This window comes from Bos grunniens, chromosome 14 (genome assembly GCF_055505025.1).
Source record: "Bos grunniens cultivar Pamir isolate PY7600 chromosome 14, Bosgru_T2T1.0, whole genome shotgun sequence".
NCBI lineage: Eukaryota > Metazoa > Chordata > Mammalia > Artiodactyla > Bovidae > Bos > Bos grunniens.
In genome coordinates, this window is record NC_141178.1 from 46,848,485 (window position 1) to 46,876,359 (window position 27,875).

At 39.8% G+C, this 27,875-nt stretch overlaps 1 long non-coding RNA gene across 3 annotated transcripts in view; it reads right to left on the reverse strand.

Annotated features, from left to right (window-relative positions):
- LOC147359365 (uncharacterized) overlaps positions 1 to 27,875 on the reverse strand; it is a 75,047-nt gene that overhangs the window by 17,071 nt on the left and 30,101 nt on the right. For 2 of the 3 annotated variants that reach the window (XR_015140741.1, XR_015140739.1), the window contains one exon: positions 185 to 278. The exons of the other annotated variant lie outside the window; for it this stretch is intronic. This is a non-coding gene — a long non-coding RNA (uncharacterized LOC147359365). The remainder of the gene's footprint in view (positions 1 to 184; positions 279 to 27,875) is intronic. 3 annotated transcript variants of the gene reach the window in all.

The following is a 27,875-nucleotide window of genomic DNA, read 5'->3' on the forward strand; positions in this document are numbered from 1 at the left end:
TTGAAGGGCACCTGTTTTATTTTGTTTTCATCACACTTAGTAAAACATAAAATTCAGTGGATCCCACCCCTTTTCTAAAGGTTCAGATCAGCCAACTTTATCCCCACACTTCTGCTTGAAAATAGAGCCACAAAGCTCATACGATTAGAATGTTTCTTACTTCATACTTCAGAATGTTTCTTACCCTTTTTGAATATGGGTGGGGGTGGGATGAAGACAGGAGACACACATGTCAGAAGAAAAGATTGCCTTGTGGTAAATACACTGGGGCTTTAACCCTAAAATAAATTAAGAATAACAGATATGATTATTGCTTTCAAAATCCATGATGCCATCTCATTGAAAACAATCCAGAAACAAGTAAGAGAAAACATAATTGAGCATATTTTTTTGAACACGTGTTCCAACCTTTCCACAATTTTTCTCTTTCTCATTCTTACAGATTTCATTCTCTTTCTTCTCTAAACCAAATATCCCCCACTGACCTCATCTTAAAAGATCTACTAGCTTCAGTAGTACTAAGGACACACTACCCAAACTGCAGGAATGGAAATAAACCTTATTGTGGGTGAATCATCAATTTATCAAATTTTTGGAAAAATAGTTCAGAAAAAATTGACAGTGGGTAAAAGACTCTGACGCTGGGAGGGATTGGGGGCAGGAAGAGAAGGGGGCGACAGAGGATGAGATGGCTGGATGGCATCACTGACTCGATGGACATGAGTCTTAGTGAACTCCGGGAGTTGGTGATGGACAGGGAGGCCTGGCATGCTGCAATTCATGGGGTCGCAAAGAATCAGACATGACTGAGCGACTGAACTGAACTGAAGGTCACTAATGGATAATGTGCCATTGCATTTGTCGCTTATCCACGCAAGTGATGTCTTGTTAATTCCTCCAGGTGGTGTCACAGAATGTTGTCAAGAGGTTCTGCTGCCTCCCGGAGCTGACCCAGATATCTCCGAAACTTAGGACTACAACATGTACTGCAAAGTTTGAATAAAGAGAAAACACAAAAGATACATAGCAAGTTTCAAAAAAAAAATCTTACTGTGGCCTCAACAAATCGAGGTTGATTTCTCTCATATTTCACGGATTCTGTAGACTGGCAAAAGCTAGTGTTAGTTCAGCAGCCTAACAATGTCAGGGACAGTGATTCTGAAGTCCTTTCTCTCCTTTATAAGATAGCTGCCCCCAGCTTAGGGCTTCCGTGGTGGCTCAGACAGTGAAGAATCTGCCTGCAGTGCAGGAGACCCAGGTTCTATCCCTGGGTCAGGAAGATCCCCTGGAGAAAGGAATGGCTACCCACTCCAGTATTCTTGCCTGGAGAATTCCATGGACAAGAGGCACCTGGCAGGCTATAGTCCATGGTGTCGAAAAGAATTGGAAATGACTGAACAATGAATACTTTCACTTTCTGGTAACACATCCCCACCTAAGACAGAAAGAAGAGAAGAAAGGGGAAGGAGCAAAGAAGCCACATCAGTCTTTTTTAGTAGGAAAGCAGAAGTTTTTCCAGAATCCCACTCCCCACCCCACTCCCTACCCCAACTCCCCACCCCACAGCAGTTTTATGCTTCTGCCTCATGTCTGCTCCAGGCTGCAGGGGAGATTGTGACAATAGCATTTAGCTCTCCCAGCTGCTCTAGCAGAAGCAGGCAATGGGGAATGCACGCTGGGTTAACCAACTTGTGGTCTGTCCATGTATGAACTGTAAGTGAGAAGATAATCATGGTTTGCATTACCCTTTCACCTTGGCTGTCCTCACTGGGGCTTATTACTTTTCCCCTCCAGGAGGGTGAGATCTTGAGGGCACTGGGTCCTGTGTTCAGCTCCCCAGATGCTGGGACCTCGCTCTGTGCACTGAATCTTGAGAGCAGATACGAATTCTTGGAATTCCTTGTGTCCTCAGCATCTGACACCAAGTCCCTGGTTGAGTACCTCCCATCTTTTTGTATGATGCAAGACCCCTAGGCACCTAAAACATTTAGTCTTTTCTTCACCTGAGGCACAGGTGCCATTAAAACCTCTCTAGAGGGATATGAATTCCATTACTTGTTTTACTGTGGCCAACTTTTTCCTCTTTTCCCTGCCTGCTTTGCCAGAGTACCTGCGCTCATTAGGACCACCAGGGCAGGGGATGGGGGAAGACTTGGAACTGGTTCTAAGGAGTCAGTTAATTTATGCAAAAAACTATCAAACATATACATGTGGAGGAAAGGCAAAAGCTAACTCATCTTCTTCACAATTGCCTGCTCAGTTCATTAAGCAGAATTTATCCATGCTCATCATTAGCTGATTGGTCTGTCTGTGGGTTCTTTTATCAGCTTTTCAACCTGTACTGGCTGTCTCCTCAGTAGACTGAAGAATCACTCCTTCCCATAATTATTTAAAAATATTTCTAACATATCTATTTGGGAAACGGTTTACTCAATGCAGCAGCTAAAACAGCCATGAAAATAGCAGAAGTCCCATTGTTATTGTAACACTAAGGAAGCAGTTTGGTCAATACCAAAATTATCACCTGGATTTGCCTGGCCTCGGGAATCAGCAAAAATATTCCCCCTGCCTAGGTTTCGTCACACGTGAAGCTCCAGCATGAGAAATTTCTGCAAGTTCTTCCTCCTGGCTGTACCATGGCATTCGGGGAGGTATTTAGGGAGGGATGGCAGAGAAAATCACCAGAACTCCAGTGTCTTTATCTCAACCTCGTTATTCAGAGCACAGGGCCTGGTTTGGCACAGGACGATAGGTGGCTGCTGTTTAGTCGCTAAACTATGTCTGACTCTTTTGTGACCCCAGGGACTATAGCCCGTCAGGCTCCTCTGTCCATGGGATTCTCCAGGAAAGAATACTAGAGTAGATTGCCATTTCCTTCTCCAGAGGATCTTCCCAAACCAGGGATCAAACCCAAATCTCCTATATTGATGCGGGATTCTTTACCACCGTGCCATAATGACCAAGGTCCCAATGCCTTCAGATACCTACTTTCCCTGCCTAGTGACACCTCAGAGCAGACCCTTAGGCTTCAGTCTGGTTCAGCAGGCCTCCAGCAGCCAGGAAACATCACCATTCCTGATCTGAGAAGACCCACTAAGAGACTCTCAGGGTTCTGCTGGACTTTTGTGATGATGCATTAAGAGTACTTTGCAAAAACATAGAGCCCTTTGTAAATGTCAGATATGTGTCTGGCATGGTGCTTAGTGAATGAATGATGAATGAATGCTATTATTTAAATATTAATCTATATTAGGCCTAAGAATGCATATAAATTAAAATATATTGGGGTTTTTTTTTTCAGTCTTTAGGTTCACATTTAAATAAAGCTATTTCTTTAAAACATGAATACGACTGAGCACACATGCACAATTGCCAAACTGCCAACAGAGCCAGGACGAAAAATCGACATCTTACTTACTTCCTACCAGCCTCACTCCTTCTTTCTTGGACCTTAGTTACCTCTCTGTATAATGGAATATCATTACTGAAATGTTATAAAATATCATTTGTCAGGCAGCAGAAAGGCCCACCTAACATCAGAATACATCTCTCTTTTTAAGCGGGATTAGGAAAACTTCTCCCAAACAGCCCTTCTCAAACCCTGTAGAGGCTCCACCCTTTGGAGGCCCTGATGATTCCAGGGCACAGGATCCATCTTCACCACTTTCCTTTCTCTGCCTCCCCTCCTCCAACCAGTTTTGTTTGTGAACGTGTATGATGTTGGCAAGTGGCCAGAGAATTTGCCATAAATAAATTTGCTCCCTCTCCAAGTAGGTAAATGACTGCTTGGCCTCACTAATTTGCTTCAGCATAACTGAGGGCTGGGGATGCTACAAGCTTCTGAAGGGTTGTGTGTATGGAAATTTAGAAAATCCTACATTCCTGAGCCTTCCACATGCTGGCTAGAGGCACAGAAGACAAGTTCCTGTGCCCCGAATTTACCACTAGTGAGTGCTAGGTTCACCAGAATTGTATCTCAAGGATTTCAAAGTCAAGTGAAAGAAATAGATCAATCTCTTCCCATCATTCTTCATTGAGGATAGTGGGAAAATCGAGAAAGTATAGTTTTGTCCAAGTTTTAAGTAGAAACAGCAGAAACACAAGACCAGAAATCCCTTCAATTTGTTGTACACTTGAGCTCTCAAAGATCCAAAAGCCACACGTTTCATTTGCTTACAGGTATGATTCATGCTAACATTCCTGTTGCTTCATTAAAGTCCAAAGTAGATTTTTCACAACTATGCATGTATGCTTTCCATAGCTGACTACTGATCTGGACAGTATGAGTCCCCCAAAGATTAATCTGCAATCTGATTTGATTCCAGCTCACTGTTCAGGATATACAGTTAACACACAGGAGGTGTTTTTCTTTTTCCTAAAAGCACCCTTATATTAAAATGCCTAGAAACGGAAACTTCTGATTTCTTCTGAACGTGTAATTTTTATTGAGAGACTGAATAGGTTCACTTTAATTTGGATTATCTGTGTGAGCTTTAAAACTGGGTTCCTGTTCAATTTACTTTTCTTAAAAACATGGAATGCAGTAAACCAGAAAATGGGAAAATTTGACAGCATCCAGTGTTAACAAATCTATACAACAAAGGGAACATGCAGGCTGCTCCTGGGAGAGTAACTTAGTGCAAATGACTGGAAATCAATTTGGCACTGTCTAATAACACTGAGAGTGTGCATAATATGCCACCCAGCAATTCCATTCCTGGTGTGAGTGCAATGTTTTAAAAATTGCTGGTTGACTGATTGTGAAGCATTAGTAGCTCAAGAAATCAATACAAATCTGCGACCATAGGCAAAATTTTTTAAAATGGAATGGAATAGAATAGAAAATATCAAAAGGCATCCCTTGTAATCCTTTGTTTTGTGAGTGGTATAAATTCCAAAACCAATTTGTATCTTCTGGAGGTCATGGTCAGAAAAGCTAATAAAATACAATTCTGGAGAAACTTGTATTTCAGCTCAGTTTTATAACAGAAAAACAGGCTTCATAAATTATTTTACATTTACATGCTTACATCCACTAAGAGTAGGTCCAATTGCAATTGGAATGGATAAAAATATCTGTGGGACATTATTACAAGTGAACACTACAGAGCAGGAAACATGAATAACTAGAGCTCAGACTGATGCTGAAGCTGAAGCTCCAACACTCTGACCAGCTGATGTGAAGAGCCAACTCTTTGGAAAAGACCCTGATGCTGGAAAAGATTGAAGGCAGGAGGAGAAGAGGATGAGATGGTTAGACGGCATCACTGAAGCAACGGACAAGAAATTGAGCAAACTCTGGGAGATAGTTATGGACAGGGAAGCTTGGCATGCTGCAATTCATGGGATCACAAAGAGTTGGACACAACTTAGCAACTGAGCAACAACAGGCATCAACATGATGAAATGTTAAACCTAACACTGAGAAAAAAAGCAAATCACAGAGGAACACACACAGTAAATTTCATTTATATATGCCTCAGCAGTATGCAAAACTTAAAAATATTTACTGTTTATGTTACATTTATATGTAATAAAATCATTATGAAAGACAGAAGAATGATAAATACAAACTTTAGGCTCCACCCACCTCCAGGAGGGACGCAGAGGAAGGGCTCTAGAGGGTACATGAAGATTGCAAAGGCATTAGGAACATTCTGTTTCTTAAACTCATTGCCAGGAATGTGGCTATTTATTTTACTATTCTCTAAAGAGTGTATATGGGCTTCCTAGGTGGCTCAGTAGTGAAGAATCCATCTGCCAATGCAAGTAGGCACAGGAGATATGGGTTTGATCCTTGGATCAGGAAGACCCCATGGAGGAGGAAACGGCAACCCACTCTAGTCTTCTTGCCTGGGAAATCCCTGAACAGAGGATCCTGGCAGGCTATAGTCCATAGGGTTGCAAAGAATTGGACACAATTGAGCAACTGAACATGTATGCAGATAGTGTATATATAGCTATTTATATTCTTTTATAGAGATGATGTATGTCATAATAAAAAATATGGGTTGTGGTGTATACTTCTAGAATCTATCATCATGTTTTAGGTTTCACATTGCTCATCTCAAAAATGTCATAAATGAATTTCTTGATATAAATTAAAATAATACTTTTATCTATTAACTATGTAATTCAAGTATTACTTTCACCTTTAATTTATGACTTGATAACTTGAGAAGATTTCATTGCTTTTAGAGCTAAATGAAATACAATATTCAGTGAGGTCGCAACATTCCATATAGGAATCCATTCTTTGGCTTCAGTAGCTGTGATAAACACACTGAACTACATCTATAACACATGAAGAAGTTCTTTACAAGTTTATTGTATGCTCCCTTCATTGGTGTTGCTCCTAACCACCGACAAGCATGGGACAGGCAGACAGGTCCCCTTGAAAGTGAAAGTGGCTCAGTCATGTCTGACTCTTTGCAACCCCCTTGGAATTCTCCAGGCCAGGATACTGGAGTGGGTAGCCTTTCCCTTCTCCAGAGGATCTTCCCAATCCAGGGATCGAACCCAGGTCTCCTGCAAGTGATGCAATTCCTACCAGCATAGTCAAATTCATACTTTTAAAACTAAAATTTAAAAGGAGTTTTACTACTTACAATTTACAACTCTGGCTGATATCATTTGCTTGTATTAAATGTAAATTATTTTCACTATTCACAGTAGAATATTGAACATATTTCAGTGTCTACTCTTAGTGACATAAAAACATAGAAGCATCACATAATGTGGAATAGTGCACCAGTTTTGCAACTGGATGAAACTCAGTATGTTTTAAGAAAAACTAAAAGAAAGAACAATAATCATAAAAACAAAATATCTGAGCTTCATCTTGTAAGTGAAGAACCGATACAATGTATCACATTGCAACCTCTTCCCCAGTCCCGACCATTTAGTTCCAGCACAATCACCATCACTTATTCAGTGCAGACAAGGATATAGTTACACCAATCTAAGATGATCAGACTGTGTTAGAACACAGGGTCTATTTTCTAGCTATTTAGAATAGGTAAATACAAAAGTAGTGAAAATTCAGAAAAGATATTCAGTGGTGATCTGTTTGGATGAATGTAGAACCAAAATTCAGCAAATAGCTGTTCAGTTTGGATTGTAATTTGTCCAAATGCTATTTGCTTTTTAAGACCTTACTCAAATTCTTTATCCTCTGAAAACCTTTCCTGATCTCGTCTTCCCATCTGCACTCAGGTAAATATAATAGTTCTCCCTCTGAATCTGCATGAGTTTTCTTTTACACTTAGCACTATTCCACATTATGTAATACTTTTATGTTTCTATATTACTAAGAATGGACACTGAAATATATGTTAAATATTCTACTATGAAATGCTCAGTTGCTTCAGTCAGGTCTGACTCTTTGTGACCCCATGGACCATAGCCTGCCAGGCTTCTCTGTCCATGGGATTTTCCTGGCAAGAATACTAGAGTGCGTTGCCATTTCTTTCTCCAGGGGATCTTCCCAACCCAGGGATCGAACCTGAGTCTCCTGCATCTCGTGCACTGCAGATGGATTCTTTACTGCTAAACCACCAGGGAAACCCCTACTATGAATAATTAGTGAAGATAATTTACATTAAAAAAAAAATAAAATGATATCAGCCAGCATTCTAAGTTGTAAGTAACAGATAACTGGCTAAATGAAGCAAAGGTTAATTTTGTGAGGGAAAAAAAAAAAAACACACATTGAAAGTCTGATGCTGCTAAGTCGCTTCAGTCGTGTCCAACCCTGTGCAACCCCACAGACAGCAGCCCACCAGGCTCCCCCGTCCCTGGGATTCTCAAGGTAAGAACACTGGACTGGGTTGCCATTTCCTTCTCCAATGCATGAAAGTGAAAAGTGAAAATGAAGTCACTCACATCATGTCTGACTCTTAGCGACCCCATGGACTGTAGGCTACCAGGCTCCTCCATCCATGGGATTTTCCAGCAAGAGTACTGGAGTGGGGTGCCATTGCCTTCTCCTGAAAGTCTCCTAGAAGGGTGTTTGAAGAAACAAGCTTGAGAGTAGATTGGGAATGGGTACCAAAAAGGAGAAGCCACAGCAGGAAGAGTGGCCAGCACCCCACCCTACAGTAAAAGATCCCTTCTCCCCTCCATGCACACAGCTCCCCACATACAAAAGGCAGGAACACAAATATCCATGGAGTGAAGTAGGAACCTACCTGAAAATGCCCTCATGGTAAAATACGGCACACAACGAGACAGGCGTGATTCTCAGGAAGAAAAGAAGTTTGGGGGAAAGAGAGAGGGAGAGAAGGAAGGGGAAGAGAGAGGGTGAGAGAAATATCAGAAACGTAAAAATAAAAAATAAAGGAAATATAGAATGCTGACTGGGACTTAGAGAAATTGAACCACACATGCACTATTGATGGAATACAAGATGGTACAGCCACTCTGGAAAACAATTTGGGGGTTCTGTTGTTGTTGTTCAGTCACCCAGTCAGGTCTGACTCTGCGACCCCAGGACTGCAGCACGCCAGGCCTCCCTGTCCCTCACCACTTCCCAGAGTTTGCCCAAGTTCACATTCATTGCATCAGTGATGCCATCCAGCCATCTCATCTCTGATGCCCTCTTCTCCTACTGCCTTCAATCCTTCCCAGCACCAGGGACTTTTCCAATGAGTCGTCTGTTCACATCAGATGACCAAAATACTGGAGCTTCAGCTTCAGCATCAGTCCTTCCAGTGAATATTCAGGGTTGATCTCCCTTAAGATTGACTGGTTTGATCTCCTGGCTGCCTGAGGGACTTTTAGGAGTCTTCTCCAGCACCACAGCTCAAAAGCATCATTCCTTTGGCATTCTGCCTTCCTTATGGTCCAGCTCTTACAACTGTATGTGACCACTGGGAAGACCATAGCCTTTAGCCTTGAATATACAGTCCTTTGTCAGCAGAGTAGTGTCTCTGCTTTTCAACATGCTGTCTAGGTTTGCCATTGCTTTCCTGCCAAGAAGCAACCACCTTCTGACTTCATGCCTGCAGTCACCATCCGCAGTGATTTTGGAGCCTAAGAAGAGAGTTTCTTATAAAACTTAACATGCAATTACCATATGATCCAACATTTGCACTCTTGATTATTTATTCTAGAGAAAATGAAATTTACGGTCACCTAAAAATCTGAACACAAATTTTCATAGTAGCTTTATTCATAACAGCCCCCAAATGGAATCAGCCCATATGTCCTTCATCAGGTGAATGATTAAAGAAAGTGGAGTGCAGAATGCCAAGCAAGTGGAGTGCAGATATGCCACTGCGTGGAATACAATAAACGCAATAAAAGGAATGAACAATTAATATATGCAAAAACTTGGATGAATCTTCAGGGAGTAACACGGAGTTAAAACAGCCAATCCCAAAAGATTATGTACTACATGATTCCATTTTTGTAACATTTCTGAAATGACAACATCTTAGAAATGAAAGACAGATAAATGGTTGCCAGAGGTTAGGTAAGGCTGCCAAAGGATGTGGTAAGAAGTGGGCAAGGGAGGGAATGACATGAACTTGCTTATAAAAGGGCTCAGAAGGGACCCATGTGGTATTGGAACTGTTCAGTATTTTGATTGTGGTGGTAGATCCACAAACCTACATGGGTGATAAATTTTAAGTAATCTTAATACACACAGAAATGAGTGTGTATTATTTCCAAGTAAAACTGAAAAAAATCTAAATAAAATCAGCGGACTGTATCAACGTCAATTTCTTGGTTTTGATGTTATACTATAGTTTTACTAAAGGTTCCAGTGGCGCTAGTAGTAAAGAACCTGCCTACCGATGCAGGATACATAAGAGATGTGGCTTCAGTCCCTGGGTTGGGAAGGTCCCCTGGGGGAGAGCATGGCAACCCACTCCAGTATTCTTGCCTGGAGAATCCCATGGACAGAGAAGCCTGGAGGGCTAGGGCCCACAGGGTTGCAAAGAGTCAGACATGACTGAAGCGACTTAGCACACACACAGAACTAGAGGAAAATGAGCACCATGTAAGGGATCTCTATTGTTTCTTGTTACCACATGCGAATTAAAAGTATCTTAATAGAAATTCCAGCTTAATGCACACACACAATATACACCTTTATTAAACACCAAGTAGGTAGTAAAAATTCTTCTCCCTGTTAGAAGGGAGAAAGCTAGCAACTGAAGGATAGTAATAGTGTAATGAAAAGTGAAAGTGAAAGTCGCTCAGTCACGTCCAACTCTTCACAACCCCATGGAATTTACGGTCCATGGAATTTGCAGGCTAGAATACTACAGTGGGTAGCCGTTCCCTTCTCCAGGGGATCTTCCTGACCCAGGAATCGAACCAGGGTCTCCTGCATTGCAGGCAGATTCTTGACCAACTGAGCTATCAGGAAAGCCAGTAATAGTGTAATAGTTTAGTATAAATAATAGCATAGGAAAAGGAACAGATGAATTACTAATTTCCAAAGAGTATGAAAAGTGACAGTTACAAGCTTGTGTCACAGACTACAGAAGTTGGAGGGCCTGCAACAAGCTAGGAAGAATCATAGAAAGTTTGACATCCCAGACAGGCTGCAAAACGAGACAGCAAAAGAGACACTGATGTATAGATCAGTCTTATGGACTCTGTGGGAGAGGGAGAGGGTGGGGAGATTTGGGAGAATGGCATTTTGAAACATGTATAATATCATGTATGAAACAAGTCGCCAGTCCAGGTTCGATGCATGATACTGGATGCTTAGGGCTGGTGCACTGGGACAACACAGAGGGAGGGTATGGGGAGGGAGGAGGGAGGAGGGTTCAGGATGGGGAACACAGGTATACCTGTGGCGGATTCATTTCGATATTTGGCAAAACTAATACAATATTGTAAAGTTTAAAAATAAAATAAAATTAAAAAAAAAAAACCTGAAGCTAACTGGATGGTTGGAGAAAGAACAGGGCACCGCAGGGAGTAATATGTGGAAAAGCAGGAAGCACAAAAGACATGGAATGTTTAAGGAATGGGTCTGAGTGTCCCTGAAGCTTCAGGTGGAAACACAGGAGTCCCAACCATGAAGAGAATTGTATTCTGTCCCGAAAAGCTGTCAATGGGTCCTGGGGGCAACCTGGAGCCAACCAAGACAGTGGACTGGCTGTGTCACCTTAGCTAAGTGTCATGACCTGAGGGAGATCTCATCTAAGACTTGCTGCCTCATCTGTAAAATAGGGATGACACTGTCGTGAAGATTAAGCTGTTGTTCAGTCGCTCAGTTGTGTCTGACTCTTTTGCAACCCCTTGGACTGTAGCCCACGAGGATCCTCTGTCTATGGGATTTCCCAGGCAAGAATACTGGAGTGGGTAGCCATTCCCTCCTTCAGGGGATCTTCCCGATCCCGGGACTGAACCCGCTTCTCCTGCATTGACAGTCAGATGCTTTACCACTGAGTCACCTGGGAAGCTTTACGTAGATAAATGTAATCATGTTATTATATATTATGTTATTAATTAAGTAGACATACACCTAAAGAATTTAACACTGTACTCAATAAATACTAACTTAGAGTAGGGAGAAGAGGAGGAGTAAGAATAGTCACCATGCTGAGACCTGCAGGAACCTGGAAGACCACAGGTGAGGTGGTGATGCTGGGTTGAAAGGAGGGCTGCAGAGCACACAGGGGTTACAGTGCTGGATCCCCCGAGAGCCAGAAGGAGCGAGGGGAATGATCTTGTGGAGAGAAGCATGAGGTGTCATCAAGGAAGGAAAACTAGAACGCACTAACTGCCTACCATGTACTTTATATTAGCTCGTTTATTCTTCACAACAGCTCTACTAGGACAGGTATTATAATTCCACCATGTAAAAGAGGAAACTGAGACTCAGAGATAAAATTCCCCAAAATTATATAGGTAGTAAGTGAAAATACTGAGATTCAAAACCTGGTCTTACTGTACAATGTCCATGCTTTTCCTGCTACACCAGTTAAATCATTTCCAAGTCTTAGGGAATGGCCCATAAAAACCATTCGCCATCAGTAATAAGTAATTCTATACAACAAATAATTCTCTATGACTAATAGGGTTTTTATGGCTCTCAGCTCCCCATTCCCCCAAATCACTCTATTAGAAAAAGAAAAGGAAAAAAAAGTCAACAGGAAAGGAACACGTAATTGATTATGATTATAGCTGGCATTCTAGATGCAGAGAAGATAAATGATTATCCAAGTTGAAGCTGAATCTTTGATAGCACCTTATACTGTCATCCAATAACAATTACCCCTCAGCCCTCACCTTTCTCCAGTTAAAATCCCTTAATGGTTTAAACATAATCTCCCAACCTACACACCAAATTAAAACACAAAGATCCAGGAATCTGAAGGAGGAAATTCATCAGTAGTGAGGGAATAATGGTGGTCAGCTCCTTGGCTTCTACCCTAGCTGGGTTTAAACTTTTCATTCCTTAAGTTAATTCACTATTTAGAACCCAGGTAACAAATCTACTCGATAGGCCAAAAACAAAAGTTCCAACAGTGATTCTCTTTAACCACTTTCTGCTACAACAAACAATAAAACCTGTGATTTGTGATTTATCTATTCTGCTTGTTTCTGAACTGCAGAGATATATGTTCAAGATATCTTATTCTCCTTGATACTCTATGTGTATCATATGTACAGTACACATGCTGCTGCTGCTGCTAAGTCACTTCAGTCGTGTCCGACTCTGTGCAACCCCATGGACGGCAGCCCACCAGGCTTCCCTGTCCCTGGGATTCTCCAGGCAAGAACACTGGAGTGAGTTGCCATTTCCTTCTCCAATGCATGCAAGTGAAAAGTGAAAGTGAAGTCGCTCAGTCGTGTCCCGTGTCCAACTCTTCACGACCCCATGGACTGCAGCCTACCAGGCTCCTCCGTCCATGGGATTTTCCAGGCAAGAGTATTGGAGTGGGTTGCCATTATACTGTCTAATACAGCAAGACGCAATTTTTTCATGAGTTATAATAGCCTAAATGATACAATATCTTTTTCCTAAAAGTACTATTTAGCACTTATTTGTTTAAAATTATATGCATGAAACATAGTTTTACTTTGCCATCTATTAGACAATGTAAGAAATCTTGGGCAGTGTAAAAAGGTAGGGAATTTAAATCCATTTTTGATCATTGTGTCATATATCCTTTCTTTACTGAAAACAGTGTTTTTCAACCCTGGTTGTATTAGAATCACCTAACATCTTTTAAAATAAATCCTTATATCTGGACATCTGTTCCCTTCTCTGGCTCCCCCAGCCCCTGCCTTAAGGTGACTATCTGGGGTGGAGATCACAAATTAAAGCTCTCTCCATGTGATAGCTCAGTTGGTAAAGAATCCACCTGCAATGCAGGAAACCCTAGTTCAATTGCTGGGTTGGGAAGATCCCCTGGAGAAGGGAAAGGCTACCCACTCCAGTATTCTGGCCTGGAGAAAAGTCAGACACAACTGAATGACTTTCACTTTTCCATGTGATTCTAATGTGCAGGCAGGTTGAAAATCACTACACCAGACTCTCCAAAAAGTGACTTTGTCAGCTTTATTTACCATACATCTCTGTTGATCACTGTTCAGACAAGTGATAAAAACTGAGTAAGACACATTGTTGCTCTCAAGGGACTTATCATATAGAGCTCTGTTGTCCAATATGAGAGTCTCCAGCCACATGTGGCTATTCAAATTTATGTTTGAATTAAAGTTGAATTAATTAAAATTTACCCCCTCAGTCATACTAGCCACATTTCAAGTGCTCAGCAGCCACATGTGACTAGTGGCTACCATACTGAATAGTAGATTTATAACAGTTCCATTGCTATAAAAATGGGCTTCCCCTGTGGTTCAGCTGGTAAAGAATCCATCTGTAATACGGGAGACCTGGGTTCAATCCCTAGGTTGGGAAGATCCTCTGGAGAAGGGAAAGGCTACCCACTCCAGTCAGTATTCTGTCCTGGAGAATTCCATGGACTGTATAGTCCATGGGGTTGAAAAGAGTTGGACACAACTGAGTGACTTTCTTTCGCTATAAAAAACTTTAATTGGGTAATACACAATAGATATTGTATCATTAGAAGAAACAAAAGAATAGATATTAATTAAACAATTGTGGGATGGACAGAACTACTTGTATATTAAGCATGCTCTATACTGCACCAAAATTATCTTCACTATCTTTTATATTTTATATAAAGGTAGTATGTTAAACTCTTTTGCACCAGAATTATTTTGTCACTCTATTATTTTTATATAAATGACTATGGCTATGCTAGGGACTTCCCCGGTGGCTTAGCAGTAAAGAACCTGCCTGCAATGCAGGAGATACAGGAGATGGTGGGTTCGATCCCTGGGTCAGGAAGATCTCCTGAAGGAGGAAAGGGCAACCCACTCCAGTATTCTTGCTTGAAAAATCCCATGGACAGAAGAGCCTGGTGGGCTACAGTCCATGGGATTGCAGAGTTGGACACGACTGAAGCAACAGAGCATGTGGCTATGCTAGTTTGTATGTTTCTTTGCCTACATCAAAGCACTGTCAAATTGCCTCACATATACCAAAACTTTACTACATGCCTTTAAAAAACATTTTAAATAATTTTAGATACACAGAAGAATTGCAAAGATAATACAGAATGTTCTTGTATACTCTTTACGCAGCTTTCTCACAGGTTAATGCTTACATAACTATAGTTTATCAAGACTTTTCACCAGGCTTTTCCCATGAAAGACTCTTTCCTGTTCCAGGATCCAATCCAATGCACCAGGTTGTATTTATTTGTTATTTCTCCTATCTGTGACTGTTTTAGTTTTTCCTTTTTATTTTTTGTTTTGTTTTTCCATGACCTTGACACTTTGGAAAAGTGCTGGTCAGATATTTTTGTAGACTGATTCTCTGTCTGTTTGATGTTCTCTCATTAGATAGGGAATACAGATTTGAGGAAAGAACATCACAGAGTCAAGTACCCTTCTCATATAACAAATCACTATATCAGCCTGAATTACTACTGGCTAATAAGGTTAGTGCAGTTAACTTGATTGTTTAGTTTTTGTTAACTGCATGTTTTTCCTCTGTAAAATTCATTTTCCCCCTTTCTATACTTCATTCATTAGAAAGCAAGTTACTAAATCTATATCTGACCCAAGAGGAGGGGGACTAAACTCCACCTCCTGGAAAGGCATCAGGAAACTGTGGAAACACGTTAAGACCACAATGCTGCTAAGTCGCTTCAGTCATGTCCGACCCTGTTCGACCCCATAGATGGCAGCTCACCAGGCTCCCCCGTCCCTGGGATTCTCCAGGCAAGAACACTGGAGTGGGTTGCCATTTCCTTCTCTAATGCATGAAAGTGAAGAGTGAAAGTGAAGTCGCTCAGTTGAGTCTGACTCTTAGCGACCCCATGGACTGCAGCCTACCAGGCTCCTCCACCCATGGGATTTTCTAGGCAAGAGTACTGGAGTGGGGTGCCATTGCCTCTGATCCACAGATGAATGTCAATGTTAGCGGGCAGAACTTTACAAAGAAACAGGATATTTACATAGCCTTGGTGTATATTTCCTATGACATCTATTAATCACTATTGTGGTCTTAGTGATTAATAGATGTCATAGGAAATATACACCAAGGCTATGTAAATATCCTGTTTCTCCGTAAAGTTCTGCCCATTAACGTTGACATTCATCTGTGGATCATGCCCTGTTACCATTATTACTAAGATGATTGGATGGTAACTTTCTATTTCCCTCATCCTTTCTACATTTATTATTTGGAATTATTCTCTAAGGAAGTAAGGAAGGTAAGTCTGTTTTCCTCTTTTTGTTTACTTATTCAATAATTATATCAGTACAAACTCAAGAGATACTGATTTTATATCTTAGCTTATAATCCAATACCATTCATTTTGTTGTTCAAATTTGTTCCAGGTTTACTTATTGCAAGCTCTTATAGATTAGCTTTGGGCTTCCCCTATGGCTCAGGGGTAAAGAAACCTTCTGCAGTGCAGGAACCAAGGGAGATACAGCTTCGATCTCTGGCTTGGGAAGATCCCCTGGAAGAGCGCGTGGCAGCTGACTTGAGTATTCTTGCCTGAAGAATAAACAGTGAGGGGAGAAGGCATATTTTCCTTATTCTTGGTCTTGGAAAAAAGATACAAACTCTTACCATTCAACGTAACATAGGCAGTAGGTCTAGTTTTGTTTTGGGCTTTTTTTTTTTGTTTTTGGCAGGGGTTGTTGTCTTTTGCTTTTTTTGGTAGATGCCCTTTACTAGGTTAGGAAACTCCTTTATATTCCTAGTTTACTAAATGTTTTTATTGAGAAAGAATGTAGAAATTTGTTAAATTCTTTTTTTACACCATATATTGAAATGACCATTTGGTGTTCCTCATACAACCTATGAATGCATCAAATTATATTAATTGGTTATAAAATGTGAAACTACCCTTGTATTTCTGGGATGAACCTAACTTGGTCATGATAGACTATGTTTTTTATCCAATGATGAATGCAACGTGATCATATTTTATTGAGGAATTTTGTTCTATGGTCATATAAGATATTGTTCTTCTTTCTTTGGCTTTAGTACTGGAATAATAACGGTCTTTTAAATTCATGGCTGCAGTCACCACCTGCAGTGATTTTGGAGCCCCCAAAAAATCACTCCAAAATCATTGCAGATGGTGACTGCAGCCATGACATTACAAGATGTTCACTCCTTGAAAGGAAAGCTATGACCAACCTCAGTCAGTTCAGTTCAGTTCAGTCACTCAGTCGTGTCCAACTCTTTGCGACCCCATGAATCGCAGCACACCAGGCCTCCCTGTCCATCACTAACTCCCAGAGTTCACTCAAACTCATATCCATTGAGTCAGTGATGCCATCCAGCCATCTCATCCTCTGTCGTCCCCTTCTCCTCCTGCTCCCAATCCCTCCCAGCATCAGAGTCTTTTCCAATAAGTCAACTCTTCACATGAGGTGGCCAAAGTATTGGAGTTTCAGCTTTAGCATCAGTCCTTCCAAAGAAATCCCTGGGCTGATCTCCTTTAGAATGGACTGGTTAGATCTCCTTGCAGTCCAAGGGACTCTCAAGAGTCTTCTCCAACACCACAGTTCAAAAGCATCAATTCTTCGGCACTCAGCTTTCTTCACAGTCCAACTCATACATGACCACTGGGAAAACCATAGCCTTGACTAGACGGACCTTTCTTGGCAAAGTAATGTCTCTGCTTTTGAATGTGCTATCTAGGTTGGTCATAACTTTCCTTCCAAGGAGCAAGCATCTCTTAATTTCCAGGCTGCAATCACCATCTGCAGTGATTTTGGAGCTGCAAAAAATAAAGTCTGACACTGTTTCCACTGTTTCCCCATCTATTTCCCATGAAGTGATGGGACCAGATGCCATGATCTTAGTTTTATGAACGATAGACAGCATGTTAAAAAGCAGAGACATTACTTTACCAACAAAGGTCCCTCCAGTCAAAGCTATGGTTTTTCCCGTAGTCACATATAGATGTGAGAGTTGGACTATACAGAAAGCTGAGCACTGAAGAATTGATGCTTTTGAACTGTGGTGTTAGAGAAAACTCTTGAGAGTCCCTTGGACTGCAAGGAGATCCAATCAGTCCATCCTAAAGGAAATCAGTCCTGAATATTCTTTGGAAGGTGAGGCTGAAACTGAAACTCCAATACTTTGGCTGCCTGATGCGAAGAGCTGACTCACTGAAAAAGACCCTGATGTTGGGAAAGACTGAAGGCAGGAGGAGAAGGGGATGACAGAGGATGAGATGGTTGGATGGCATCACCAACTCAACGGATATGAGCTTGAGTAGACTCTGGAAGTTGGTGATGGACAGGGAGGCCTGGCATGCTGTAGTCCATGGGGTCACAGAGAGTCGGACATGACTAAGCGGCTGAACTGAACTGAATGCTGGCCTTGTAGAATGAATTATTAAGTGAGCCCTGTCTATTTTCTGGAAGAAAATTTGAGGAACTGTCATTATTTATTCATTATTATTGAAATACCTGGGAGCCTGATCTGTGGCTGTATAATAAGACTATGTTTAGCTTTGTAAGAAACTGCCAAGCCGTCTCTTGAAGTACCTGTATCATTTTATATTTCCGCAAACAATGAGAGTTCTTGTTGTTACTCACCCGTGCCAACAATTAGTATTATCAGATTTTTAAAAACATTTTACCCATTGGAATACACATGTAATGGCATCTTGTTTTAATGTGAAATTCCCCAATGACAAATGATGTTGAGCATGTTTTCATATGCTTATTTGCATTTGTGTATTTTCTTCAGTGATGTTTCTGTTAAAATAATTTGCCTGGCTTATTTGTTTTTCTCTTGTTGAGAGTTCAAAATATTTTTTTAAAATTTGCCTCAAGATTGCCTTTTGGATTCATGGGTTATTTAAAAATGTATTAATTTCCAAATATTTGGAAATTTTCCAGCTTTCTCTTATTAATTTATAATATAATTCTATAATGACCTGAGGACATAGTTGGTACCATGTCTGTTCTTTTAAATTTGTTAAAGTTCATTTGTGATCCAGAATATAGTTTATGTTAGTGAACGTTCCATGGGCACTTAAGAAGAATGTGTATTCTGAAGTTCTTTGGTGGAGTGATAAATGCCAACCATGTCAAGTTGATTGATAACATTGCTTAGATCATTTATGTCGCTACTGATTTTTTTTTTTTTTTCCCAATTGTTCTATCAGCAACTATAAAGGAGGGTTGGAGTCACCGTGATAATTGCAGATGTGTCTGTCTGTCCTCTCAACTTTCTGCCTCCTGTATTCTGAAGCTCTCCTCTTAGGTATGTATACCTTTAGGACTGTTAGGTCCATTTGCAGAACTTACCACTTTATCATTATGTAATGTTCTACTTATTTCTGACAATATTCTTTTTCTGAAGTCTACTTTGACTGAATTTAACATAGTTTAGTCCAGCTTTGGCTTTTTTATGGAGGAGTCAGGACACAGTAATTGGTACAGGTATCTTCTGCTTTATACACTCCCCTTTTCTGAAAGACCTCCATTAGTACCTGTTTTAGCTAAGCAAAAAAAATTTGAAGAGGGTTTTTGCTCTTACAAAAACAGACAAAAATCAAAGTGGAAGAGGAAAGAGATGAGAGGCAAGATAGGGGTAGCAGACTGTGTGTGTGCTTAGTCACTCAGTCATGTCCGACTCTTTGGGGACCCATGGACTGTAGCCCACAGGCTCCTCTACCCATGGGGATTCTTCAGGCAAGACTACTGGAATAGGTTGTCATGCCCTCTTCCAGGGGATCTTCCCAACCCAGGAACAGAACCCACGTCTTCTGCATTGCAAGCGGATTCTTTACTGTCTGAACCACTAGGGAAGCCCATGAATAATGGAGTGGGTAGCCTATCCTTTCTCCAAGGGATCTTCCCAACCTAGGAATTGAACCGGGGTCTCCTGCATTGCAGGTGAATTCTTTACCCGCTGAGCTATCAGGGAAGCCCTGGTAGGAAGCAGATTAGGAGATACAAACAACTACGCATAAAATAAACAAGCAACAAGGCTATATAGCAGAGTACAGGGAAGTACAGCCATTATTTTGTAATAACTTACAAAGGGAGTATTGTCTATAAAAAATATTGAATCACTATGTTGTACATCCAAAACTAACACAATAGGGCAAACCAACTACAATAAACAATACGTAGTGTTCAGTATTATTCTGCAGCATGGAGGTAGGGCACCCCTGGCAGCCAGTGGCACCACCAAACTTCTTCCCTAGGAAGCACATTCAGCATCCCAGCATGAAGCCACCGTTGCTTTGAACTGTATGAGCATCTGTGCTTTACCTTGATTTATTTTTTGCATCTGTTAGCAAGATGTGTCTTAAGATAAATGCTTCTTTGCTTTAAGGCATTTTTGCTTAGGAAAGGTTTCATAGGAACACTTTACTTGTGGATAGTTGGGGGACCTGTATATGCTTTTATTTTAACCTATCTATGTCTTTATATTTGAAGTGAGTCTCCTATAGACAACATAAAACTTAGTCTTCTTTCTAAATCCAATCTAACAATCTGCCTTTTACTGATGCATTTAGACATTTAAAGTGATTATCATTATGCTTGGCTTAAAATCTACTATCTTGCTAGCCATTTTCTTTTTATTTTTTAACTTTACAATATTGTATTGGTTTTGCCATATATCAACATGAATCCGCCACAGGTATACACGTGTTCCCCATCCTGAACCCTCCTCCTTCCTCCCTCCCCGTACCATCCCTCTGGGTTGTCCCAGTGCACCAGCCCCAAGCATCCAGTATCGTGCATCAAACCTGCCATTTTCTATTTGTTCAATTTGGCCCTTGCTGCTTTTTTGTTCACTTTCTGCCTTTTCTGAATGACTAAACATTTTAAGCATATCAAAAAAACAGAGACATCATCTTACTGACAAAGTTCTGTATAGTCAAAGCTATGGTTCTTCCAGAAGTCATATATGGATGTGAGAGTTGGATCATAAAGAAGGCTGAGTGCCAAAGAATTCATGCTCTCAAATTGCAGTATTGGAGAAGACTCTAGAGAGTCCCTTGGACAACAAGGAGATCAAACCCACCAATCCTAAAGGAAACCAACCTTGAATATTCATTGGACGGACTTTAGCTAAAGCTGAAGCTCCAATACTTTGGCCACCTGATGCAAAGAGCCGACTCACTGGGGAAAAAACCCTGATGCTGGGAAAGACTGAAGGCAGAAGAAGGTGATGACAGAGATGGTTGGATGGCATCACCGACTCAAAGGACATGAGTTTGAGCAAACTCCAGGAAATGGGGAACACAGGGCAGTCTGGTGTGCTGCAGTCCATGGGGTTGCAAAGTCAGACACGACTGAGTGACTGAACAGCAAAGCGTTTCAATTATCTATTTTATCTCATACAATTATTTACTATTTATGCCTCTTTTTTCAATGACTAATAATCAATTTATTAAAATAGTTGATTTAAGCAACACAATGGTGATTTCCCCTACTCTCGGCTCAATAATAATAAAAGTAATTTGCTTAGCTCTCTCAAAAGGATTATCCAAGTGGATGAGTCACTTAAGAATCTTCTGGAAATGCTGGCAAGTCTTAGAACCTTCACTACAAAGCGTTTTTCTCATACTGATTGTCAGTCCTGGTAGACATCTGAACCAGCCCTTCCACTTTAAGGTTCTTTTCCTTTGAGCCTCTCATCAAGTCAGCACACATCTTCCCCAAGGATTTTATATGGCGGACAGTTAGGGTAAATCTTCAGTGAACCACCACTTCTGGGTCCACAAGTGTCATTCCAGGAGCATTAAAATCCGTGGCTGCCATGTGGCAGCAGCATAACTTCCTGACTGACTTCCTTCCTCAGCAGGAAGGAACCATGGAGAGTCAGTGTCTTCCTCATAGAGGCTTGCTACCTTTTTTAATATTTAACTTTGTAATGGTTAATGAGTTTTCCTTCAAATAATATTATACCACTTCATATGCAACGTGACAGTACATTCCCAAGTCCTTCCATTCCTTGTGCCACGGTTGCCATACATTTCATTTTATGGAATAAATACATTGCTACAAGTTTTGCTTTAAATAGTTAGCTTTTAGAACAAGTACAAATTAACAAAACATTCCATTTTAGCTTCATTCTTTATTCTCTGTATAAATCCAAGTTGCTGGTATCATATTTCTTCTACTTGAGAAACGTCAACACTTCTTGCAGAGTAGATCTGTGGTAATGATTTACATCAATTTTTGTTTATCTGAGAAAGGCTTTGCTTCTACTTCCAATTTTTACAAATCATTATTTATTTATGACTGTGCTGGGTCTTCATTGCTGTGTGTGGGCCCTCTCTAGTTGCGGCAGTCAGGGTCTACTCTTGACTTTGATGCACAGGCTTCTCACTGCAATGGCTTCTCTTGTGGAGCACAGCATCCAGAGCAGTTTCAGTACGGGCTTAGCTGCTCTGCAGCATATGGGATCTTCCCGGACCAGGGCTTGAACACATGTCCCATATATAGGCAAGTGGATTCTTAACCACCGGACCACCAGAGAGGTCCCCTGCTTCATAATTGAAAGATATTTTTTACTAGATATGTCAGATTTTTTTCCTTTTAAGAACTTTACAGACATCGTTCTATTGCCTTCTTATTTATATGATTTTTAATGAGAAGTCTGCTGTAATTCTCTTCCTTGTTCATCAATGTAACATCATTTTTCCCTCAGTCTGCCTTCAAGGTTTTTTCCTATGTCTTCAGCTTTCAGGATTTAGAGCATGATGTTCACAGGTGCTGGGTTTTTTAAAAATTCTTACTCATATTTCTTCAAATACTTTTTCTGCTCTCTACTCTTTTTGTTCTCCTGAAAGTTAAAGTAAGTGAAAGTGTTAATCACTCAATAGTATCAGATTCTTTGCGACCCCATGAACTGTAGCCTGCCAAGCTCCTCTGTCCATGGGATTCTCCAGGCAAGAATATTGGAATGGGTAGCTATTCCCTTCTCCAGGGGATCTTCCCAACCTGTGATCGAACCCAGGTCTCTCACATTGTGGACAGATTCTTTACCATCTGAGCTCCTGGAGTTTCAATTATGCATACGTTAGATCCTTTGGTATTGTCCTTTAGCCACTGGATGCTCTGTTCTCTTTTGTATCATTCTTTTTTTTTTTCTCTTTGTGTTTCACTTTGGGTAATTTCTATTGACCTAGCTCCATTTTCAAGTTCATTGGCTCTTTTTCCAGCTATCTTAAATCTACTGGCAAAATCACTGAAAGCATTCTTCATCTCTGCTACTGAACCATTCTTTTCTAGGATTTTCATTTTTATAGTTTCCATGTCTCTGCTCAAAGCATCTACTCAGCCAGGTATGTTGTCTCCCTTTTCAATTACAGCCTTTACCATATTAACCATAACTACTTTAAATCCCTATTGGATAGGTCCAACATATGGGTCATATCTGAGTCTGGCTTTATTGACTCCTTTGTCATTTTAAACTGTGCTTTTTCTTCCCTCTTTGTATGCCTAAATTTTTTTTGTTTCAAGTTGGATGTATTGTATACAAGACAAAATAAATATCGGGATATATGATTGTTATACTTGGAGATGGGCACACATTTCCCCCTGTTGGGCTGTTAGTATAGGGGTTCATGCCCATCAAGTCAGGAATTGGGCTGGGTTTGAAGCTTGCTTCCTGCTTGGCTCTGGGTCTTCTACTTGGCTAAGGTTTTTTTTTGTTTCTTGTTTTTTTTGTTTTTTTTTTCTTTGTGCAAAAGACAGATTCTGTCTCCTGCAGCTCTCCCAGTTGTATTCCACTCTTAATTTTATTTGAGAATAACAGGGGGAGTGGTGAAAGGAGATGTGCTTATTAAGCCTCAGATTTAGGCAAGCGTTATGAACCTGGATCTCAGGTCTGTGACATTCTTAAGTATTCCTGTTCCTTCTCCAGGGGTAATACTGGGTCTACATGGTCTCAGCTATCCCCCAGATGCCTTAGTCCATATCCTCGTTTCCCTTTCCCTGTATAGTAAGGCTTTTGTTCCTCTTAGATGATATAGAAGGTGAATCTGGCAGTGTTGGCAGTGGCTTCTGTTCCCTCCCCTGTTCCAGCCATATCACAGGGGAAGTTTGCCTAGGACTCTCCTCAATCTGCCCTGGGAGTTCCTAGAGGAAAATTCTTCTGTGACTGTGACCCCATACACACACGAATGTCTGCAGCTCCAGGGGCTTCACCCTCCCACCCAGGCTTTATTTTTTTTTTTTTTACCTTGTTAGAGACTTTTTTTTTTTTACAATATCACCTTTAAAATCACAACAAAATTTAAGTATCTCAAACCACTATTTCAAATAGCATAGGGAAAAAAAGACTGTTCCAGCCACTTCTTTTTTTTCCCCTCATACATTTGTAGTTTTTATTTATATTTTTTGTTTTTATTTTTTAAAATATAAATTTATTTATTTTAATTGGAGGCTCATTACAGTATTGCATTGGTTTTCCCATACACTGACATGAATCCACTACAGGTGTACATGTGTTCCCAATCCTGAACCCCACTACCACCTCCCTCCCCATACATCCCTCTGGGTCATCCCAGCGCACCAGCCCCAAGCATCCTGTATCATGCATCGAAACTGGACTGGCGATTAGTTTCACATACGATATTATACATGTTTCAATGCCATTCTCCCAAATCATCCCACCCTCGCCCTCTCCCACAGAGTCCAAAAGAGTGTTCTATACATGTGTCTCTTTTGCTGTCTTGCATACAGGGTTATTGCTACCATCTTTAGAAATTCATTAAAAACTTCTAGCTGAATCTTCTTATGAATCTGGCAACATCTTTCTTTGCAAGCACTTGTCTCTCCCCATATTTCAGGGTAGTTGTTCACCCTGAAATCTCAATTCTTTCACAGGTTCAAATATCATTAATTTCCACTTGTCAGGTTTTTTTTTTCCCTTGTTGTTTGTGTAGAAGTGATAGTCTTTTCAGCACTCTTAATTTCCAAATGAAGAAAGAAGTCTTTTCTACAAAGAGGCAATCTGACCCATCCCACATATTGCTTATATGACAGTGAATAGACAAAGGGCCTACAAGTGTTTAAAAGAAAAAAACCTAGTTTCTAGTTCCTGCCGTGTAATTAATTAGCCAGGAGTGTGACTTCAAACAAGAAAAATGGACTGATGAGACTTATTAGACTCATCACTCCAAAAGGATCAAGTGGTATAACTATGTGAAAGTGATCTGAAAAGGATTTTAAAAAGACATGGGATAAATGCAAAGTATGAGCTTATATTTTATTCTTTAGTTGAAGGCTGTATGATAAAAATAAAAAAGGGGTTTTATATCTGGCCACATAAAGATTTAGATCAATTCAGTCACATTTAATGAGCCCCTACTACATGCCAAATTCTGTCCTAGTCATTTCTCTATCTGGGGAATGAAAAAGACACAATGTGCACCCTTAAGGAGTTTTTAGTCCAATGAAGAAGACAAATTGTGTTTAATTTGACTCAACCATCTAATTATAAATATCTGAAACTAACATCTGTCCATTCTTAGAAGAAAATTGAGTAACAATATACACATGTGAAAATAATTTTTTTACAATTAAATTAGTCCAGAATTAGTATACTGTTTTAAATTAGGGAAAAAATGACAACTGATTTTCTCTCCAAATATCACCCTGATTAAAACTTCATTAAGTATATGAGAATTCTTCTTAAAACTAAATATTTTACTCTTTAAACAATTAATTTGTAATTCAGATATTACAGTAGCATGCTTTAAAGAGTTAAAATTTGTCATCACCAGGAAAATTACACTAATAACTTTATTTTTAAACAGAAATAACATTTGTATGTATTGCTTAGGTAGTTTCTTAAATGATTTACTCTTTTTTCCATTAGGTCATTTATAATTAAGGGGTTCCTAAGCTGAACAGTTAGATGCAAAAACATGTGTTCAAGGTTGAGACAGAAATGGCAAATGGCCACATTCTTAAGATCATGTAATTGAATGAATTAGGGAATTCAATACCTCAGCAGATGACAAGTTCAAGGATGACCCTGTTTTAGCAAAAGCTAAGTTGGAACACATGAAACCATCTGATTTTGAGTTTTCATGTGAATCATTTTGGAGCACAAGGATTAATGAATGTATGAGAATGTGTGCTTGGATTAGAATGCATTCCTACAGAATGAGAATAAGAAATATGAGAAATATTAAACAGAAACAAATACAGCATTGTTAATTTCTTACGATGTGACTTCAGAAGTGGGTTACTTTCCCACAATGCACCTGCATGCAACAGACAACTGTAAACAGTATATGATTCTGTTCAGAGCCTGTTCACAAGCCACCATCAACTTGGCTCAGTCCTCTTTACACACTACTAGGTTTGTCTTCTGGAACTAATAAGATTAAAAATTCAAATCTGCTTATGCTCTGGGCTAAACAGTAGAATTATCTAAAGACAGATATATATCAGTATCTATACATATACTGATAGATAAAATTATGAATTGGAGGGCATGTTTTGAGAGCATTTCTGATTGTCAAAAATGTTTGAAAGTAAATCAACTGTATAATTTAAAACTCAGTTGGTATATGGAAGAATTCTGTCTTCCATTCATGTGAATTATTTCATCAAACATAACAAAAGGGACTTCCTTGGTGGTACAGTGGTTAAGACTCCTAGCTTCCAATGCAGGGGGTGCAAGTTCGATCCCTGGTTGGGGAACTAAGATCCCACATGCCACGTAGTGCAGCCAAAAAAGTTAAAATAAGATAAAATAATAGAGAATGAGCTAAATAGTTAATATAGTTCATTCAGACCTTGCTCTGTTTATAACAAAGGCAAGTCAAAGGCCTGTGAGAATTGTGAACTTCTCAACAGTTCAGGGTCAATATGAACAAGGGTACCAGCTGTTCCATTAGATAATGTCTTGGATAAAGTCACTCTTGAATGAAAATTTTCACACTTTGTAATAATAAGGCATCACTACTGAAATGAAAAAATTAAAAAAAAGATGATGACAAATATCTGAGATAGTCCAGAAATGAATTCTTTTCCATGACCAAATTTATTTTCTAAGCCAAGAAAGAAATAATTAGCATTTTGCCAAACTCTATGCTTTCGTGGTGGTTTAGAAATTAATAATACAGTATGAGTACAATGAGAACACATATTCAAAGTGAGAAAGCAGTTTACTGTGATCTTACTTCCCACTTTCAAGAGAAATAAAAATGAATGAACAGCTACTTTTAACTTTCAGAACTACTGAACAATAACTCGAAAAATTAGGACATGCAATGTACAAATGATGCTGGAATTGTTTTTTATTCCTTCTCCTAAAAGTGTCATTCTTTCATCTTCCAAATACCAGATGGCTTGTGGGATCTTAGTTCCCCAACCAAGGATTGAACCCAGGCCTCAGCAGTGAAAGCACTGAGTCCTAACCATTGGACCACCAGAGAATTACTTTGATAAATTTATGATGGTAGCTGCTCTTGAGGTTGTAATGAAATTTAAAGAAAATACTTTATTTGTGCTGCCAAAATATGTTTACCAGTCGAAATGTCTAGCTATGTAAATGAGAAGTTGCTTTTAGATTTCATTTTTATATTGAAAGTTTTCTTTTTAGATAGCACAAAATCACAGAACAGTTTGCTAAATTTTCTTCGTCCAAGCCATAATGATTTCTGGGAATTGAGCAGCAGTGTTGAAGATTTGCTTAATAGTAAATCATGTTCTTTATTGCAACTGTGGCTTTACAATGATTTGAGTTATGCCGGGATTCTGTTCTAGACAATTTGAAATCAAACAGGAGAATGTTAATTTCTTACAACCAAGACATCTCATACCACAATATGATACGCATGGCTGCTATACAGTAATAGCCGAGCAACATTTTTTAAGCTGAGAGCAGTTAGTGTTCTTTTTCAAGGCAGATGTTTTCCAGATTTGCTATTGTCACTCATTAAGAAAGTAAGAAGTCTGTGAGTTATGATAATGTGAGGTATGATATTGTGCATAAAATCTCATCCATAAAACACCACAGATTTTTCTCAGCTAATTCTTTCCTCTGCTTGCTTTAATTGGTTCAGTGTGACTATTGGTTTCCATTAGTCTAGAAATACTTACTTTGTCTGTGGGATAAAATGTAACCAAACAGAAAATAGGTAGGCAGTGAATATGCTGATAAAATGGAAAGAGGGTAGATATTTTAGTTAGCAGGACTTATATATTCAAAAATTATGCTGTTTTAAAGTAATTGTGAAAAAAATGATTTTGGGTATTTAATTTGGGGAACAATGTGCATACTTTGGAGGAATTCAAAGCAATGTACAAATATTATCCAATGAACTTTTCCATGTAAGATAATAGAGGAGATT